This window comes from Medicago truncatula, chromosome 3 (assembly GCF_003473485.1).
Source record: "Medicago truncatula cultivar Jemalong A17 chromosome 3, MtrunA17r5.0-ANR, whole genome shotgun sequence".
In the NCBI taxonomy this organism is placed as follows: domain Eukaryota; kingdom Viridiplantae; phylum Streptophyta; class Magnoliopsida; order Fabales; family Fabaceae; genus Medicago; species Medicago truncatula.
The window spans coordinates 8,762,446-8,782,935 of record NC_053044.1 but is presented as its reverse complement, the minus strand read 5'-3'; positions in this window follow the sequence as shown (position 1 = coordinate 8,782,935).

Sequence of the window (20,490 nt, the reverse complement as noted above, 5' to 3'; positions counted from 1 at the left end):
GAGAACCAAATGGCTGATGCTCTTGCTACTCTATCCTCCATGTTTCGAGTAAACCATTGGAATGATGTGCCAATAATGAAAGTGCAACGCCTTGAAAGACCTTCACATGTGTTTGCTATTGGGGATGTGATCGATCAGGCTGGTGAAAATGTGGTTGACTATAAACCCTGGTACTACGACATCAAACAGTTCTTGCTGAGCCGTGAGTATCCGCCAGGTGCTTCCAACCAAGATAAGAAGACCCTGAGAAGATTGGCCAGTAGATTCCTGTTAGATGGAGATATTCTGTACAAGAGAAATTATGACATGGTATTGTTAAGATGTGTTGATGAACATGAAGCAGAGCAGTTGATGCATGATGTACATGACGTTACCTTCGGGACCCATGCTACAGGGCATACTATGTCAAGAAAGTTGTTACGAGCAGGTTACTACTGGATGACCATGGAGCATGATTGCTACCAGCACGCCAGAAAGTGCCACAAATGTCAAATCTATGCTGATAAGATTCATGTGCCTCCGCACGCTCTCAATGTTATTTCATCCCCATGGCCGTTTTCAATGTGGGGCATCGACATGATTGGAAGAATTGAACCGAAGGCTTCAAATGGTCATCGTTTCATCTTAGTGGCAATTGACTACTTCACCAAATGGGTTGAAGCGGCATCTTATACCAATGTGACCAAGCAAGTGGTAGCTAAGTTCATCAAGAACAACATCATCTGTCGATATGGTGTTCCCAGCAAGATTATTACCGACAATGGTACCAACCTGAATAACAATGTGGTGCAAGCTCTTTGTGAAGAATTCAAAATTTGAGCATCATAACTCTTCTCCTTATAGACCTCAGATGAATGGTGCAGTTGAGGCCGCCAACAAGAATATCAAGAGGATTGTCCAGAAAATGGTAACCACTTATAAGGACTGGCATGAGATGTTACCCTATGCTCTGCATGGCTACCGTACTACCGTGCGCAGTTCAACCGGGGCAACCCCTTTCTCTCTTGTATATGGTATGGAAGCAGTTCTTCCTTTGGAAGTGGAGATCCCATCTCTCCGTGTGATCATGGAAGCAAAGTTATCCGAGGCTGAATGGTGCCAAAGCCGGTATGATCAGTTGAATTTGATTGAGGAAAAACGTATGGATGCCATGGCTCGTGGACAGTCATATCAAGCAAGAATGAAGACTGCCTTTGACAAGAAAGTCCATCCTCGAGAATTCAAGGTAGGGGAACTTGTATTGAAAAGAAGGGTAAGCCAGCAACCCGACCCAAGGGGCAAGTGGACGCCTAACTATGAAGGTCCTTATGTTGTCAAGAAGGCCTTCTCCGGTGGTGCTTTAATCCTTACACACATGGATGGTGTAGAACTTCCAAATCTAGTGAATGCCGATATAGTCAAGAAATACTTTGCCTAGAAATATGAAAAGAACAGCGTGGTAGGTCGAAAACCCGAAAGGGCGGCCTAGGCAAAAATGCGCTTCCCGGTGGATCGAAAACCCGAAAGGGCGGTCCAGGCAAAAATAAGGGACAAAAAAAAATATATATGAAAAAGCTCGCTGAGATTGTACACAACTCAGACAAGAATGAGCGTCTCGATGAGCCGAAAACCCGGAAGGGCGGTTCATGCAAAAATGAGATTGAAACAAAAGGCAAGTAACTATATCTGGCTAACCACCGTCTCCCTTGGGGCATCTGCAGCTGTTAATGACTATCTTCATCGAAAGCTCCTACGCTTGCGAATTCAAAGTTTCTAGGAAATGTAATGATTGATGTGTTCAATGTACCACCAACCAATAAAATTACCATTTTCCAAGCTTTGTGAATCCGTGGAGTCACGCCTTCGGCTGACCACCACTCTTATACATCAATTTGAGCATGTGTTTTTGTTTGAAACTCCGCTTTCTTTTTACTTTCAAAGTTATGTACAAAAACATTTTCCTTCTATTTTTAATAATGACAAATGCTCGAAACAAGCATCTTGAAAATTGAAAAAGTTTTTTTTTTTTTTTTTTTTTTGGAAAGCAAACCTGAGCAACAGGGTACATTCAAACAAAACATGCATGAGCGAGCGTGTGTTGGTGTCTATTTCAATATATGTTACAAGCAGGTTCTCCTCCAGGATAGTCTGTGGTCAATGGCAAGAATGAAAAAACAGAATGAAAATGCATGAAAATGAATAGGCTCGCTAAGTTGAAAACCCGAAAGGGCGGCTTAGGCAAAAATGAGCACCCCGCTGGATTGACAACCCGAAAGGGCAGTTCAGGCAAAAATGGGGCATTGAAAAGAATTTATTTCCCCGATGGATCGAAAACCCGAAAGGGCGATCCAGGCAAAAATGGGATGCAAAAAAATGAATGAATGAAAATTGAAAAATAACATGCAAAAAGCATTGACCACAGATGCGACATCCACGATGACGCCATTATACCCAGTAGAGTCTTCCGAGATTCTATCCCCAGCAAGTTGCATAGCTACCTGCCCTCAGCCATGGTCCCGATACGTCTCCCAACGACGTCATCTCCAAAGAGGATTTCCAGGAATGTGTAATATAGCACGAGCCACTGCGTGCCCAACACTCCAGTGTCTTGTCTGTCTCTGCGGAACTGTGTCTACAAACTGCCAACAGTCATGCATTACAAGCATTCATACATGCATAATCATGCATATTACGTGCCCATGCATTTAATGAAACTGTTATATCATTCATGCATGTTGCATTTCCAATGTCAACATCAGTCGCAGTTCAATACTCATGTCGGGTTCTCTGTCAAAACCTTGTGAGCCAATAATATCGGTCAATTTCTACCTTTCAAATCAAATCGACGTCAAGTCAATCTCAATCTATATTTTGTCAAAAAACAATCCCCACTGAATCTGTTTCTGTTCGGTCAAGTGGCTAGCTCAATCCAAGAGCAGCTTGAACCTACCTATTTGTTTACGTTTCCGGTCGAGTTACCAGTTCGCCTCCAAGAACGACTTGTACCCGTTTGCTTTTCAATGTTATCGGTCGAGTTACCAGTTCGAATCCAAGAACAGCTCGTACCTGTCCATGTGTCTATGATTTTGGTCAAGTGGCTAGTTCAAGTCCAAGAACAGCTTGTACCCGTCTATCTGTTTCTGTTCGTTCAAGTGGCTAGCTCAATCCAAGAGCAGCTTGCACCTGTCTATTTGTCTTTGTCTCCGGTGGAGTAACTAGTTCGCATCCAAGAACAAGCTCGCACCTGTCTATTTGCCTTGCTTTCAGTCGAGTGACCAGTTCGAATCAAGAACAACTCGTACCTGTCCGTCTTCTCCATGTCTCCGGTGGAGTAACCAGTTCGAATTCAAGAACAACTCGCACCTGTTTGTCTGCTTTTATTCCCGGTCAAGTGCCCAGCTCAATCCAAGAGCAGCTTGTACCCGTCAATTTGTTCCTAGTCTCCTATCTACCCTATTATCTGTTATCTTGTCAATGTCTACCAATCCCGCAATGGATACGACATCTTTTGTTAATTCCAGCTTTCGTTTGTCTCGCACTCATAATCCAAATGTTGCATGGCATTCATGATATTTGAAAATGTACAAGCGTATTTTTACGTCCAAACACAGTGCAAATGTTAATATTTAAGTATCTTCGTCCCGTCAAGCCAAAGACTCCGTCTCTTGACCCTCCAGACAAAGAAACTTAAATAGGGGCAGCTGTTATACCCTGATTTTGGACCTAAAAATACTCGTTCAAATTTCTTTTTTAACACTGATATTTGTCAATTCTCTGTTAATTTACTCTGAATCTTTACTCTCTTTTTAAACGTATTTTACTGCCTCTGTCTTTTCTGACATTACAAGTCATTTAAGAACCCTCTGAAACGTCGCATTACTTTTCTTGCATTTTATTTCAAAAAATCATACAAAAGGGTATTTTGGTCATTTCCTGCAGTGGAACCCATTTTAGTCCCTGTGTTTGCCTCTGAGTCTTTTCAATTTGTCTGTACAAATCATTGTTGAGTCTTTGTTTAAAAATCATTTCAAAAATTGCATCTGAGTCAGTTTGAGTCAGTTTAGTCCCTAGGGGCATTTTGGTCTTTTCCTGTCAAAATTTCGGCAGAGAGGTATTTTAAAATACCTCATTTTTGTAGCTGGTTCATTTTAGTCCTTTTGTTGATTTTATTTTTGGTTTCACTTTACGTTTTGTCCAATTTTAGTCCAATTTTATTTTTATTGCATTTTAGTCCCTGAAACAGTTTCTAAAATTGCATTTTAGTCCAATACTTTTTAAAATTGCATTTTTAAGTCCTTTTTCATAATTGCAGATTAGTCCTTTTATTTTTTCTTTTTTGCAGCAATGTCCATAAGTCCAATTACAGGTGTCCCTCTTTCATTGGGTCTCAAGCACACTTGGCAGCCTATAAAAGGTGCAATTACTGTACAAGTCAGAGGGAGATCCATTAATCACATGCCACATCACAAACACTTTCCAACTTTCTCTTTCTGCTCTCAAAGATCAAAACTCAACAATTTCCAGAAATCACGAAGAACACCAAGAACACTCAAACCCTAACCGTTTCAAAATTCCACCAGAATCATCACAAATCAACACAAATCATCACAAATCAACACAAATCAACACAAAACATCACAAATCAGTGCAAATCAACAGAGAATCAACAAGATCTTTCGCAATTCTCAGAGATTCATCACTGAATCTTCATCATCGAATCAGTTTCCTTCGCAATTCAAGGTGCGAATTCGCCATTGGCAAACTCCAGCACCGATCACGAAGGAATCAGTGAGAAGAAGAAGAAAAGAAGCAGAATCTGGACCGGTGAAGAAGAAGAAGGAACGGCACCGATTTATTTCCGGTTTAAAGCAAGAAATCAACAAGCAGAACCGGATTCAAGCTTTTCCTGAAGATTCCGTTTCGAAATCTCCGATTCAAAATTCCAGGTAAAACCTAAGCACCTTTTTTTTCCCGTAAAAAAACGTCAACAAGGACGAATCTAACGTAGATCCGTGAAGCTCTGAAAGTTTCCATTCGAAAAGAACTAAGAAAACAAGAAAAAGATTTCGTAAACCGCAAACACAAAATTCCAGATCTACGTTGATTCGAACCTTGTATGCAAAATCCAATGCCATATTCATGCTTAGAACGAAAAAGGATGTCTTAATCTGCAAAAAAATTTGAAAACGGAGGAGTTTCTCATCTCCGGTGCGGCGGCGCCGCCCTGTTGGGCCGGCAAACCACCACACCGGAGCGGTGAAGCTCACCGGAGAAGACGACCGGAAGAGAGGAGAGGTGTGAGAGCTTCTCTCACTAGGTTTAGGTTAGAGAGAGAGAGAGAGGAGAAAGAAGAATGAACTGGACCGGTCCCCCAACCCTTTTATAACCAACTGAACCGGACCGGTCCAATTCTGGTTCGTTTTCCCTCAATCTAGACCGTTGGATCTAGGGTTCCATCTCCTGGATCAATCCAACGGTCCCTGTACTTTCCTGTGATCTGGTGTTGGACTTTGGGTTTGGGCCTAAGGTTCTTGTACGTTTTTGCTATTTTCCTGCTATCTGCACCCTGCTTTTTTGCTAATTGAACCTCTTCATGCTCAATCTTTTCTCTAAAAATTCCTAAAAAAAATTGTTATATGTTTCTTAATACATTTTAATACTTTTGTGATATTTTTCAATGGTTTAAAAAATGATAAAAATGTGTGTGTTATTTTTCTTGATTAATTTTGTGTTTGATCTAAGTTTATGTATTTTTGTGGTATATTTTCTCATAAAATGTTGGCATGTGATGTGGATGATTGGTGTGTAATTTCATGGTGAATATGTTGCTGATCATATGTATGTCTTGCTGATTGTGGATGTAGATTTTCATTTCTTTCTTGTTTTGCAAGTAATGTGTGTTTTTACCAAGAAATAAAGTGCAAAATGTCTTTAAAAATGTGTCATGATTCTTGGCTTGCATGTGTCCTATTTGTTCCCACATTATAGCTCAAAATCAAACCCCTTTAACATTGCTATAATGAGGGGATTATAGGTCATGTGCATGTCTAACTGTCATAACCAATTTTAGGTATATTTTGCCATTTTATTTCATTTCATTACTTTTTTCCTCTTGCTATTCTATTCAATTTTGTTTACCTTTCTACTATTTTTATGCCTTATGATACTAACCATTTCATCTCACATTTCATTCATCCCATAGTTTAGACATCATTTTTCTATTCATTTCTATATCAAATGGGTTTGTAATAATTTTAGATAGATTAGTTCCTTTTTTTAATTCCTTGCAAGACCATAGCATGTATTTAGGACTCAATGTAAAGGACTATGGACACTATAAGTGATGTACACCGACACAAGCACCGACACGCACACACGTTGCATGTTTACCGTTTAGATGTATGCTTAGGAAACGCGATTTTTAGACAAATGCCAATTTTCAAAAAAATAATAAACCAATTCCATCACTCAAATTTTTCCAAACAAACCTTGGAGTCAAAACTCCATTGAATTTCTTCCTTTATTTTCTTAAACAAATCCAAATGAATCCTAATTCCTACTTAGACTTTTTTAATAACAATTGAACCAACCATTCACCATTTTTCTCTCTTATGCCTTTAAGGCCTCTTTCTCTTCTTCAAAACCATTTTCCAACAAAAAACTAAAATCAACCAAACACACAAAAAAACATTTTTTGAGAGAGAACTACATGGAGTTTGATCCCTTAAATGGGTATGTAGGCATGAGGTCAAAACCTCTCCAAGTCCACTAAAATAAAACCTCAAACACTTTCTCCCCCCATTCTTAACATAAATAAATTTCCCTTTTCATAAATAGCATTAAAAATAAAGCGTAGACATAAACTAAGAAAACGGCTCCTATAGAGTACTATAGTCACCGCGGGTGCCTAACACCTTCCCGTAGTGAAAACGACCCCCGAACTTAGAATCTAAGGGTTTTTTTTCTCAATTTTGCCCTCCCCAAGAAAAAATAGAGAATATCAAAGATTGAAAGGTTCAAGCCTAATTAATGACTTGACACCCGAAAATCGCGATAACAAGATTGATATGACTATGCAGGTCATAGGAAAGATTTGGGTAAACGGATATTGGTACAAAGTCCAGTACGAGGGTCTGCACCTAATTTGCACCAGTTGTGGTTGTTACGGGCACCTTGGACGGAACTGCACCACCACACCTCCGACTAAGCCAGCCGCAGTCAACCACCATGAGGAGCATATCCAAACGCAATAACCAAGCCCTACCATCACGCATTCAATTCCGGTGACCCAAAACGGTAAGACAGTTACTATTTTTCCTCAAAATCATCAGCAAATAATGACACAATAATTAGCATTGATGGTGAAAATAATGAACTGCATGGTGATTGGCTGCTCGTCACTAGAAAAAAGAAAATTCCAAATAGCCCCATCTCATTTACCACAAAAACTGTTAAGCAAAAAGCCTCCAATCGCTTTAATGCCCTGAATACTTTGACTTCAAAAAACAAAGTTGGTCCACCTAATTAAGTTACAAATTCTTAGCTATTATCTAATTATTTACATAGTCGAATAAGCATGTGTTGTGATCTGTAACACTAGGGTTGAGGTCAAACGTTGAATGTTTAACTTTATGAAGTTTAAGCATTCAAGAGGAAGGCGATTCTAGCAGGAAAGCAGGAGTTTTTTTTTCTGTTTTTTAGGGAAGGTGTAACGCTCCTATTTCTATTAAAGCAATTAAACATGCGAATAATACATTTATTCAAGAAATAGAGATTACGTCTCATTCAAAATTCAAAAAAAACGATAGACATGTATGTAAACCTCAACAGTTACAGCGGAATACAAATCAGAGTGATCAAATATATACATGCCATGAGCAAATAAATCATGTCTCAAAGATAAATCTCAAAACCCAAACATACGGGTAATCATCAACAAAATCATAATCCAACGGAAAATATAACAATCTAATCTAGACCGACACGACAAGCCTAGATCAGAGCCGACACGACCCGATATCGGAGGAAGCTCCCGATATCCCACGCAAAGACTCACCGAGACTACTCCTGCACAACGTCTACTCACCCATACAGGCAAGTAGGCGGTTAAAACCACTGGGGGTAAGCATTACATTATCATAATCCAGATAATAATCAAATCAAATAATATCATGTACTTGAATAATAATAGTCATTCATAAATATTTACATCACCACTTGATAGTTCGTATCCACATATATCAATCACATGAATAATTTATCTAATCACAAATATTCATTCACAACATCAATCATAGACAATCATTATCAACATTCATTCATCTCAATTCATCACCAATCACATAATTCACATAGGACTCATGCTATGATATGCACTTATGGACACATAAATGCATGCGGTACCAAATCTCAACAAGGTCGTCACCTTTCGATGCCACTTGCACACCGAATGTAAGGGCTCACATCTGCCTTACAATAATCTCGAAGTAAAAGAGTCATCCCTTTTACAGCAACAACGACTATGATGCATGGACATGTATAAGGACTCGATAATGCGACAACAATTCACAATCTCAACTCAATATATAGGACAACACCCAATTATATTGATTATCTCCACAACATTGCATTATCAAGAAAACATGCCCACACAAATAAATCATAGTATTCATCATCACACATCAACATGATTATCAATAATCAACAATGTTATTCAACATCAACTATCACATATAGTTCACCAATTCAAGCATTCTCATATTCCAAGTAAGACAGCAAGATACATCTCATGATAATCATCACATCCCAATTACATATTTACATACTCAGTTATTCACTCTAAATACTTCATTAAGCCCGAAATCAAGTTTGGAAAAGTTTCACGGCTCATAGAAAAAGTTATGATAAGTTTTCACAAAAATCCACATGACCCATGTGTAGTAATTTAATCATATCTCAAGTTCTAAAAATCATTTCGACGTCAAACCAAAGCCATTAGAAAGCTAATAAAATTATCTACAACTTTCATGTTTACACCAAAGTCCAATTCAAAACAGAAATAGGTGAAAAAGATGCAAGAACACGAAACAGGGGATGCTGGAACTGGGCATTTTCGCCTGGCGGAATGTTTGCTCGCCATGGCGAGTGAAGGCAGTAGCTGCTCGCCACTAGCTCGCCATTAGCTCGCTCGGCGGAATCGCGCAGTTCAGAAAAATTCAGTTTTACGGGAAAAATCCATTTTCACCCCAAAAATCCCAATTTTCGACTTCCCATTACCCAAATTCAATTCCAAAGTGTATCCAAACGTTTCTTAACATGAAAAGACACTCGAATACATATAATCACTTGAATCAAACATCATCTTAAACCAAAATCACCATTTGATCCATGTTTGCAAAACAACCAACAACATCTTATTTCTCACCAACAATCATGATATATGAACACCCAAGCCATAATCATAAACAACAACATGTCTCAGCAACAATAACATCAATTAAAACTTGATTCTCACCTCAATTCAACAACAACATGTCATAATTCATCAATTAAGCATAATTTCATAACAACCCATTTTCATACATTATGAACATGTTATTTCATCACCAACAATTCATTTATCGTTCAATTAACATACTCAAACTTATCACCAAAACAAGAGCACGAATTTAACAACAATTATCAATTCATTCCAATCAACCTATTTCATAAAACAAGGAAAATTGCAAACAAAACAATCATGATTATGATAATAACTAACCCCCTTACCTTAGAAGAAGATTAACCCAAACTCTTGCTTCAATTTAGCTCCTAAGCTTACCCAATTGGATTTCTTCAAGTTCTTCTCTCCAAAACCCTTTTGCTCTTCTCTTCACCTCTTTCTCTCTCTACCTCTCTCTAGAAATGTTTGTGAAATGAATGAATTGGTTCTTCTAACACAACCCTAGTGTTATCTCCACTAATGGGCTTAACTTAGTTTCTAGTGGGCTCAACCCATTTCTATTCAAACCAAAAATATTACTACACTCCAAACGATATTTTAATTAATAACGGTAAAATGTAATCAACGGTCACTAACGGTAAAAACTAATCACTACACTAGTAACTTAGTAAAATAAGGGTTCTCACTAATTATTAAAATAATTCTCACCAAAATTACCATTTTACCCTTACCCGTCAAATGACTAAAATACCCTTCTAATACGGTAATCCACGTAAATGCACCCGATGACAATTAAATACACACAAGCACAAATAATCACACACAAACACATAATAAAAGTAATTAAATAAATCTAGCTAAAAATCGGCTGTTACAACTCTCCCCCCTAAAAGAATTTTCGCCCTCGAAAATTTACCTGAAGGAAACAACTCCGGATGCGAAACCCTCATCCTACTCTCCGGCTCCCAAGTGGCACTCTCACCGGTTGGTCCAACCCAAATCACTTTGACCAAAACAATCTCTTTGCCACGCAAACGCTTCAACTCACGATCCTCAATCCTAACTGGCCAAGTCTCAACGGTCAAATTATCTCTGACTTCCAACTCATCCACTTGAATCACATGAGAAGCATCATGCACATACTTCCTCAACTGAGACACATGAAACACATTATGAAGATTCGACAAAGACGGTGGTAACGCAATCCGATACGCTACAACCCCAACCTTCTCAATGACATCAAACGGCCCAACAAAACGAGGAGTCAACTTCCTACACTTCAAAGCACGACCAACTCCGGTCACAGGATTCACCCTCAAAAACACATGATCACCAACTTGAAACTCAATATCCTTTCTCCTCTTATCATGATAACTCTTCTGTCTACTCTGAGACGCCTTCATCTTCTCCTGAATCATCTTAACCTTTTCCGTAGTTTCTTGCACAACTTCCGGTCCTAACAAAGCACTCTCTCCGGACTCAAACCAACACAACGGTGTCCTACACCTCCGACCATACAAAGCCTCAAACGGTGCCATTCCGATACTAGCATGAAAACTGTTGTTGTAAGTAAACTCAATCAACGGTAAACATTCGTCCCAACTGACACCTTGCTCCAAAACACAAGCTCTCAACAAATCCTCCAAACTTTGAATAGTCCTCTCTGTCTGCCCATCGGTCTGAGGATGGTAAGCAGAACTCAATCTCAACTTAGTTCCCAAAGCAGCTTGCAAACCTTCCCAAAACTTAGAAGTAAACCTCGGATCCCGATCCGACACAATACTAGAAGGAATACCATGCAATCTAACAATCTGCTCAATGTAGATCTCAGCCAACTTCGCTACTGACATACCAGTCTTGATAGGAACAAAATGCGTTGACTTCGTCAACCGATCAACAATCACCCAAATCGAATCAAAACCCTTACTAGTCTTAGGCAATGCTCCAACAAAATCCATAGAAATGCTATCCCACTTCCACTCTGGCACAAAGAATGGTTGCATCAAACCCGACGGTCTCTGATGTTCAATCTTTGATTTCTGACAAACCAAGCAAGAATAAACAAACTCAGCAATCTCCTTCTTCATTCCAGGCCACCAAAACAACCTTTTCAAATCCTGATACATCTTAGTTGCTCCTGGATGAATACTCAAACTACTTCTATGACCTTCGTCCAAAATTTGCCTCTTAAGCTCAAACACATCTGGCACATAAACTCGATCACGAAACATCAAAACACCATTCTCATCCAATCTAAAGTCTCCACATTTACCTTGATTAACCAATGTCATTCGGTCCACGAGTTCCAAATCTTCCTTCTGACCCTTCTTAATCTCTTCTAAAATATTGCTTGTCAACTTCAACATACCCAACCTCACACCATCAGGTGTCAACTCACTGACCAAACTCAAATCTCGAAACTGCTCAATCAATTCCAACTCTTTAACCATCAAAGCAGACATATGCAAAGTCTTTCTACTCAAAGCATCCGCAACAACATTAGCCTTTCCGGGATGATAACTCAACTGAAAATCAAAATCCTTAAGATATTCCAACCATCTTCTCTGCCTCATATTCAACTCTTTCTGATCAAACAAATACTTCAAACTCTTGTGGTCACTGAACACCTCAAACTTAGAACCATACAGATAGTGCCTCCAAATCTTCAATGCATACACAACTGCCGCCAATTCCAAATCATGAGTCGGATAATTCTTCTCATGCACTTTCAATTGCCTCGAAGCATAAGCTACAACCTGACGATTCTGCATAAGCACACCACCAAGACCCATCTTAGAAGCATCACAATACACAACAAACGATTCCTTCGGATTCGGCAAAATCAACACTGGAGCTGAAGTCAACCTCTTCTTCAACTCTTGGAAACTCTTCTCACACTTGGCATCCCAAACATAAGCTTGTCCCTTCCGAGTCAACTGCGTCAATGGCAACGCCAACTTAGAGAATCCCTCAATGAACCTCCGATAGTAACCGGCCAAACCAAGAAAGCTTCTAATCTCAAAAACAGACTTAGGAGACTCCCACTGCAACACTGCATCAACCTTGGAAGGATCCACAGAAATACCACCCTTAGAAATCACATGACCAAGGAAACTCACTTCCTTCAACCAAAACTCACACTTAGACAACTTGGCGCACAACTGGTTCTCTTTCAAGACTTGCAACACAATCCTCAAATGCTCAGCATGCTCTTCCTCAGACTTTGAATACACCAAAATATCATCTATGAACACCACCACAAAACGGTCCAGATAAGGATGAAATATTCTATTCATGTATTCCATAAAGACACCTGGCGCATTAGATACTCCAAATGGCATCACAGAATACTCATAGTGTCCATACCTCGTTCGGAACGCAGTTTTGGATATATCTTCTGCCTTTACTCTAATCTGATGATATCCTGATCTCAAATCAATCTTACTAAACACCTCTGCACCCACTAGCTGATCCATCAAATCATCAATCCTTGGAAGTGGATACCGATTCTTAATCGTCACCTTGTTCAACTACCGATAATCCACACACAACCTCATGCTTCCATATTTCTTCTTAACTAGCAACACTGGAGCACCCCACGGTGAAACACTCGGTCTAATAAACTGCTTCTCAAGCAACTCTTCCAACTGATTCTTCATTTCACCCAACTCCAATGCAGACATCCGATACGGCGCAATCGAAATAGGACTCGTGCCTGGTACCAAATCAATTGCAAACTCAACTTCTCTCTCTGGCGGTAACTCGGTAATATCCTCTGGAAAAACCTAAGGAAACTCTTGCACTACCGGCAAATAACTAACTCCTGTCTCACCACTAACCTTCAAGGATGCAAACATCATAAACACACAAGCCTCACCTTCTAAAGACTTCTTCACTTGCCCCGCGGTCAAAAACTTCCTATCTAACTCTTCTACCGGTTTAGAAAAAGTCACACTCCTAGTCAAACAATTAATGCGAACCCCAAAAGCTAACAACCAATCCATACCAAAAATCACATCCATATGCTTCAACGGAAGACAAACAAGATCCAACTCAAAATCAACATCACCAAAATTAACAGGACATTTAGCACACATAAAAGAAGTAGTCACCGAACCGCTAGCCGGGGTGTCAATAACCATTCCACGCAACAAAGGAGTTACAACCAAATCCAAACGTTCAACACAACTAGCCGAGATAAAAGAATGAGTAGCACCAGTATCAATAATTGCAATCAAAGGAGTACTATTGATAAAACACATACCTCGGATAAGATTATCCGGCTGCTCCACCTCCTCCGCATTCAAAGCAAACACCTTTCCCGCCGCCTTCTTCGGCTTGGTACACTTGGTACTAATATGACCCTTCTCTCCACAATTGTAACAAGTAATCTCTCTTGCAACACCTCTGCAATCGGCCGCCTTGTGACCCGCTTTCCCACACTTGTGACAAGTAAAATCGTTCTTGCAATCACTAACATAATGACCCATAGCTCCACACTTAAAGCACTTGACATCCGCCAAACTTGGCTTAGAGCCCCCACCAGATTCTCTCTTCTTTCCTTTATCCTTGCTGTAAGGTTTCCCAACTCCATAGCCCTTCCCTTTCTTCTCATTCTGAGCCTTGTAGTAATTAGACTTAACCTTCCCAGCATCATCAAACATACGACACTTATTCACCAAAGTATCAAAGTCTCGGATCTCCTGAACACACATGTACTGATAGATGTCCGGCCTAAGCCCACTTTCAAACTTCACACACTTTGAAACCATAGCATCCTCAGCATTGATGTAGGGACAAAACCTTGCAAGCTCCTCAAACTTCGCCGCATACTCGGCCACGGACATACTCCCTTGCTTCAAATTCAGGAACTCCACTTCCTTCCTAGTCCTCAAATCCTCTGGAAAGTACTTCCTCAAAAACTCAGCCTTGAACCTTGTCCAAGTCACAACCTCTCCACCAATCTCAAGTCTTCCCTTAGCATTGGTCCACCAATACTCAGCCTCCTCAGCAAGCATGCGAGTAGCCAACCTCACCTTTTGATCATCACTAGTCACCATAGCACGAAAGATCCTCTCCATGCCTTGCAACCATGTCTGAGCTCCATCCGGGTCGAACCTTCCCTTGAACGTAGGTGGATTGTTTCGTAAGAAACGATCAAGCCTCCGCTCCTCAACTTCTCCCTCATTCCGACGACCAATCGCCGCTTGCTCATTCGATTGAGCCAACACCTGAGCCATCGCTGCCAAGGCTTTTGCAATCGCCGCATCATCACGACCTCCTGCCATGTTCGCATTACACAACCATCTAACCGATAAGAAACAACACAACAAAGATTAATCTAAACACGACTAACCATGGCTCTGATACCAACTTGCAACGCTCCTATTTCTATTAAAGCAATTAAACATGCGAATAATACATTTATTCAAGAAATAGAGATTACGTCTCATTCAAAATTCAAAAAAAAACGATAGACATGTATGTAAACCTCAACAGTTACAGCGGAATACAAATCAGAGTGATCAAATATATACATGTCATGAGCAAATAAATCATGTCTCAAAGATAAATCTCAAAACCCAAACATACGAGTAATCATCAACAAAATCATAATCCAACGGAAAATATAACAATCTAATCTAGACCGACACGACAAGCCTAGATCAGAACCGACACGACCCGATATCGGAGGAAGCTCCCGATATCCCACGCAAAGACTCACCAAGACTACTCCTGCACAACGTCTACTCACCCATACAGGCAAGTAGGCGGTTAAAACCACTGGGGGTAAGCATTACATTATCATAATCCAGATAATAATCAAATCAAATAATATCATGTACTTGAATAATAATAGTCATGCATAAATATTTACATCACCACTTGATAGTTCGTATCCACATATATCAATCACATGAATAATTTATCTAATCACAAATATTCATTCACAACATCAATCATAGACAATCATTATCAACATTCATTCATCTCAATTCATCACCAATCACATAATTCACATAGGACTCATGCTATGATATGCACTTATGGACACATAAATGCATGCGGTACCAAATCTCAACAAGGTCGTCACCTTTCGATGCCACTTGCACACCGAATGTAAGGGCTCACATCTGCCTTACAATAATCTCGAAGTAAAAGAGTCATCCCTTTTACAGCAACAACGACTATGATGCATGGACATGTATAAGGACTCGATAATGCGACAACAATTCACAATCTCAACTCAATATATAGGACAACACCCAATTATATTGATTATCTCCACAACATTGCATTATCAAGAAAACATGCCCACACAAATAAATCATAGTATTCATCATCACACATCAACATGATTATCAATAATCAACAATGTTATTCAACATCAACTATCACATATAGTTCACCAATTCAAGCATTCTCATATTCCAAGTAAGACAGCAAGATACATCTCATGATAATCATCACATCCCAATTACATATTTACATACTCAGTTATTCACTCTAAATACTTCATTAAGCCCGAAATCAAGTTTGGAAAAGTTTCACGGCTCATAGAAAAAGTTACGATAAGTTTTCACAAAAATCCACATGACCCATGTGTAGTAATTTAATCATATCTCAAGTTCTAAAAATCATTTGGACGTCAAACCCAAGCCATTAGAAAGCTAATAAAATTATCTACAACTTTCATGTTTACACCAAAGTCCAATTCAAAACAGAAATAGGTGAAAAAGATGCAAGAACACGAAACAGGGGATGCTGGAACTGGGCATTTTCGCCTGGCGGAATGTTTGCTCGCCATGGCGAGTGAAGGCAGTAGCTGCTCACCATTAGCTCGCCCGGCGGAATCGCGCAGTTCAGAAAAATTCAGTTTTATGGGAAAAATCCATTTTCACCCCAAAAATCCCAATTTTCGACTTCCCATTACCCAAATTCAATTCCAAAGTGTATCCAAACGTTTCTTAACATGAAAAGACACTCGAATACATATAATCACTTGAATCAAACATCATCTTAAACCAAAATCACCATTTGACCCATTTTTGCAAAACAACCAACAACATCTTATTTCTCACCAACAATCATGATATATGAACACCCAAGCCATAATCATAAACAACAACATGTCTCAGCAACAATAACATCAATTAAAACTTGATTCTCACCTCAATTCAACAACAACATGTCATAATTCATCAATTAAGCATAATTTCATAACAACCAATTTTCATACATTATGAACATGTTATTTCATCACCAACAATTCATTTATCGTTCAATTAACATACTCAAACTTATCACCAAAACAAGAGCACGAATTTAACAACAATTATCAATTCATTCCAATCAACCTATTTCATAAAACAAGGAAAATTGCAAACAAAACAATCATGATTATGATAATAACTAACCCCCTTACCTTAGAAGAAGATTAACCCAAACTCTTGCTTCAATTTAGCTCCTAAGCTTACCCAATTGGATTTCTTCAAGTTCTTCTCTCCAAAACCCTTTTGCTCTTCTCTTCACCTCTTTCTCTCTCTACCTCTCTCTAGAAATGTTTGTGAAATGAATGAATTGGTTCTTCTAACACAACCCTAGTGTTATCTCCACTAATGGGCTTAACTTAGTTTCTAGTGGGCTCAACCCATTTCTATTCAAACCAAAAATATTACTACACTCCAAACGATATTTTAATTAATAACGGTAAAATGTAATCAACGGTCACTAACGGTAAAAACTAATCACTACACTAGTAACTTAGTAAAATAAGGGTTCTCACTAATTATTAAAATAATTCTCACCAAAATTACTATTTTACCCTTACCCGTCAAATGACTAAAATACCCTTCTAATACGGTAATCCACGTAAATGCACCCGATGACAATTAAATACACACAAGCACAAATAATCACACACAAACACATAATAAAAGTAATTAAATAAATCTAGCTAAAAATCGGTTGTTACAGAAGGCAAGGAGGACTTTTATCCTCTCCTATATTTTCTTGGGTATATTTTTATATTTTTGTATTTTGTCTTAGTTATCATGTGTAACTAGATAATTATAGGTTAGGGTTCTAAGATGAACCTCTATTTATTTTATTGGATAATTATTTAATTTAATGTCGTTTTATTTTTGTATATTTTTGGTACCCAGTTAAGTTTTGTTAGGATTAATTTATTTCGGCAAAGTGCAACCCTAGATTAGGTACTTAGGTTGTGACAATACCTAATACTGCTGTTACTATCATGATGCTTATATCTTGTTATTTTTATCTTTATACTGATAACTAGCTATCTAGGAAGTAAGTAGTTAATAACAAGACGAAAGATACTGAAAGGGAGTTGACCCTAATAGTAAATATTTAGGAGGTCACATTACTAATATTTAGTAAAATCTGTTGAACCTATGATGTAACTCGTTATTAATTAGGGAAACAAGTACCAAGGGGAGTGAATCGATCCTAGTGAGACCAATCTCCTCGACCTCTTGGTAAGGTAGACGCTGATAGGGCTGCCCATTTTTAGAACTACCAAAGGGAGAAGGAGAGTGTGCTATGAGTGTCCTAAGATTCATAGATTCGAGAACCTTTAGGAACACTAGCCAGACCCCACACTAATAATCCTTATGAAGGTGGCAGAATCCTATAGGATTATTAACCCAATACCATAGCGCGCGTATAACCTTAGTGTGACCATCTTGCCTTTGAAAATTTAGGAATGCTATTATAAAGTCTATGTTTCAATTACCTTTGAATTAGCAAGATCCTGCACGTAAAGATCACCTTGCGATCAGCGGGTGCAGCTTGACAACCGACTAGGTAGGAACGTCACAACGACCTCATCAGTTGCATAGTCTATTTAAGATAATTAAACGTGACATGAATGTTATTTAATATCCAACAAAATAAATAGGGGGGATTCAAAGAGTCCTAACCGCTACTGACTTTTATGCAACCAAAATAGGTAATTTGCTCTGTTGCTAACAGAAAAAAAAGATGGTGGAAGCAAAGGTTTAACAATTTTACTAAAACACCCTTAATTAAATAATGAAATAACAAAAGTGTCAGTTTTATCTTTTTTTTACTCAACTATTGGATTTAATCCAATGACACTTATTCATTTTGCAGAAAGAAAAAAAAAAACAAAAAAATATGAGGTTTGTTACGGTGGGAGGCATGGATGGGTCATGCACCGGAGACAGAGTCTTATCCTTAATATGGTGGATCGTCGTGATTTTAAAATATCTATCGGATATCAAATATAGGCTAAGACCACGACTCAAGGGTGACCGTGAGGGTGGATAGGAAGGACGATAGTTCAGGACACCATTTTTTAAAAGGCACCAAAATTATGATTTTTACGTAATAGTTAGTATTATATAGGTATATTTTCTTTTAACTCTGTTTGATTAAACTCTACTGAAAATATGTTTTCAGAGAACCTTGATTATTAATGAACCTTTTACAACAAAAAATACAAAAAGAGAGACATTTAAATAATTAAAAGGAAAATGATAACTAGTGTCCCAAGGACATTGGTTAAACATCCAATACATTTGGTCACATTTATATGTCTAATACATAAGTTATTCAATGTACCTAAAAAATTGTTTTTTTGCTTATAAATGTGAACGGATGGAGTAAATTTTTATGAAAAAGATGTGTACTAATTACTTAATAAAAAAGAATACTCCCTCCGGTCCTATTTATAAGAAACATTTGACTTTTTTGATTCATTGTATAAATAATGTGTTTGGTATATTTTAGATAAAATACATCAATTACTCAATGAATCTAAAAAGTTAAATAGAATCGAAGGGAGTATCTTATATTAAAAAGAAAAAAAAAAGATAAAATTTTTATTTGTAAATTTCTTAATCATTATCCTGGTTAACAAGACCTTAGTTAAAAAGTTAAAATTTTATTGATTCGCGAATGACACAAAATTTAGTACCGATCCTGCCATTACTAGTTCTTCCCCAAGCAAGCACCAAATAAAGCTTTGAAAAGGACAGAGGAAACAACATGTAGAATACATGACTTGATGATTAAGTCATGTATGCATTCAAATGAGATTTTCAAACACGTGTCCAAAGCAGCCACAAATGAATTTTTTTTTCAAAGTGGTCCCATTTATGTTCTCCTTGGTCGCCAAGCAATTTGACTATCATCCCATCCTATCTCATATGATATGATATGATGTCTATAAATGGATCAAGTTAATTACATGAAGTTCAACCCACAACTAAATCATTTCAGCTTTCCACACTTACATAAACAAGAAACCCACTTCAAAGTGCAAATTAAATCACTTTTTTTATGGCTTTGATTTCATCCTTCTTAAGTTGCTTTGGCCATTCTTTAGACTCATCGTCTCAAGTTTCTGATTATGATGAAAAATCATCTAAATTGAAATCTTCATCTTTAGAGAAACAAAAGAGTAAGGAAAAATCAAAGGGAGCTCCAATTGTAGTATATCATTTCCCTGCTAACTCTTATCTCTCTCGTTTGTAGTCATCCAATATGAAGAAACTAGAGCAATCGACATTTATTTATTTATTTTGGTACTTTTTTTAGTTTGAGACATTTATATTGGTACTTGATTTTCTTTTATTTGTAGTTTCTTGTTTTAACGAGAAAAATTACATGAGTTGTATAAATAGTTAATATTGTTGTACTATCATGATATTATATGATGATATGTATATTTGGAATTCACTTCATTAATCATTTACAATCATTGAATTCTTCATCCAAATCTTCTATTTAAACAATAATTCGAAAAAGATTGTATGCAAACTAAAGCAAATAATTAATTGGAAATCTTAGAACCACCTCTGGGCTCTTGATATGAATTATTTAAGTAGTTGAAGTTGTACCTGTTCTTATGTAACAAGCATAATTTTAAGAAAAATGTTAACAAGTGCTCTAAGGACGTTGTTAAGAAATTTAAAATGAAAATCTTATCTTAAAAATTGTGACAACAAATAAAGAGAACTTGATGAGAAGTTCTTAGTCAAACATTTTCCTCCAATGCTCGAAAGAGGAATGAGATAAAC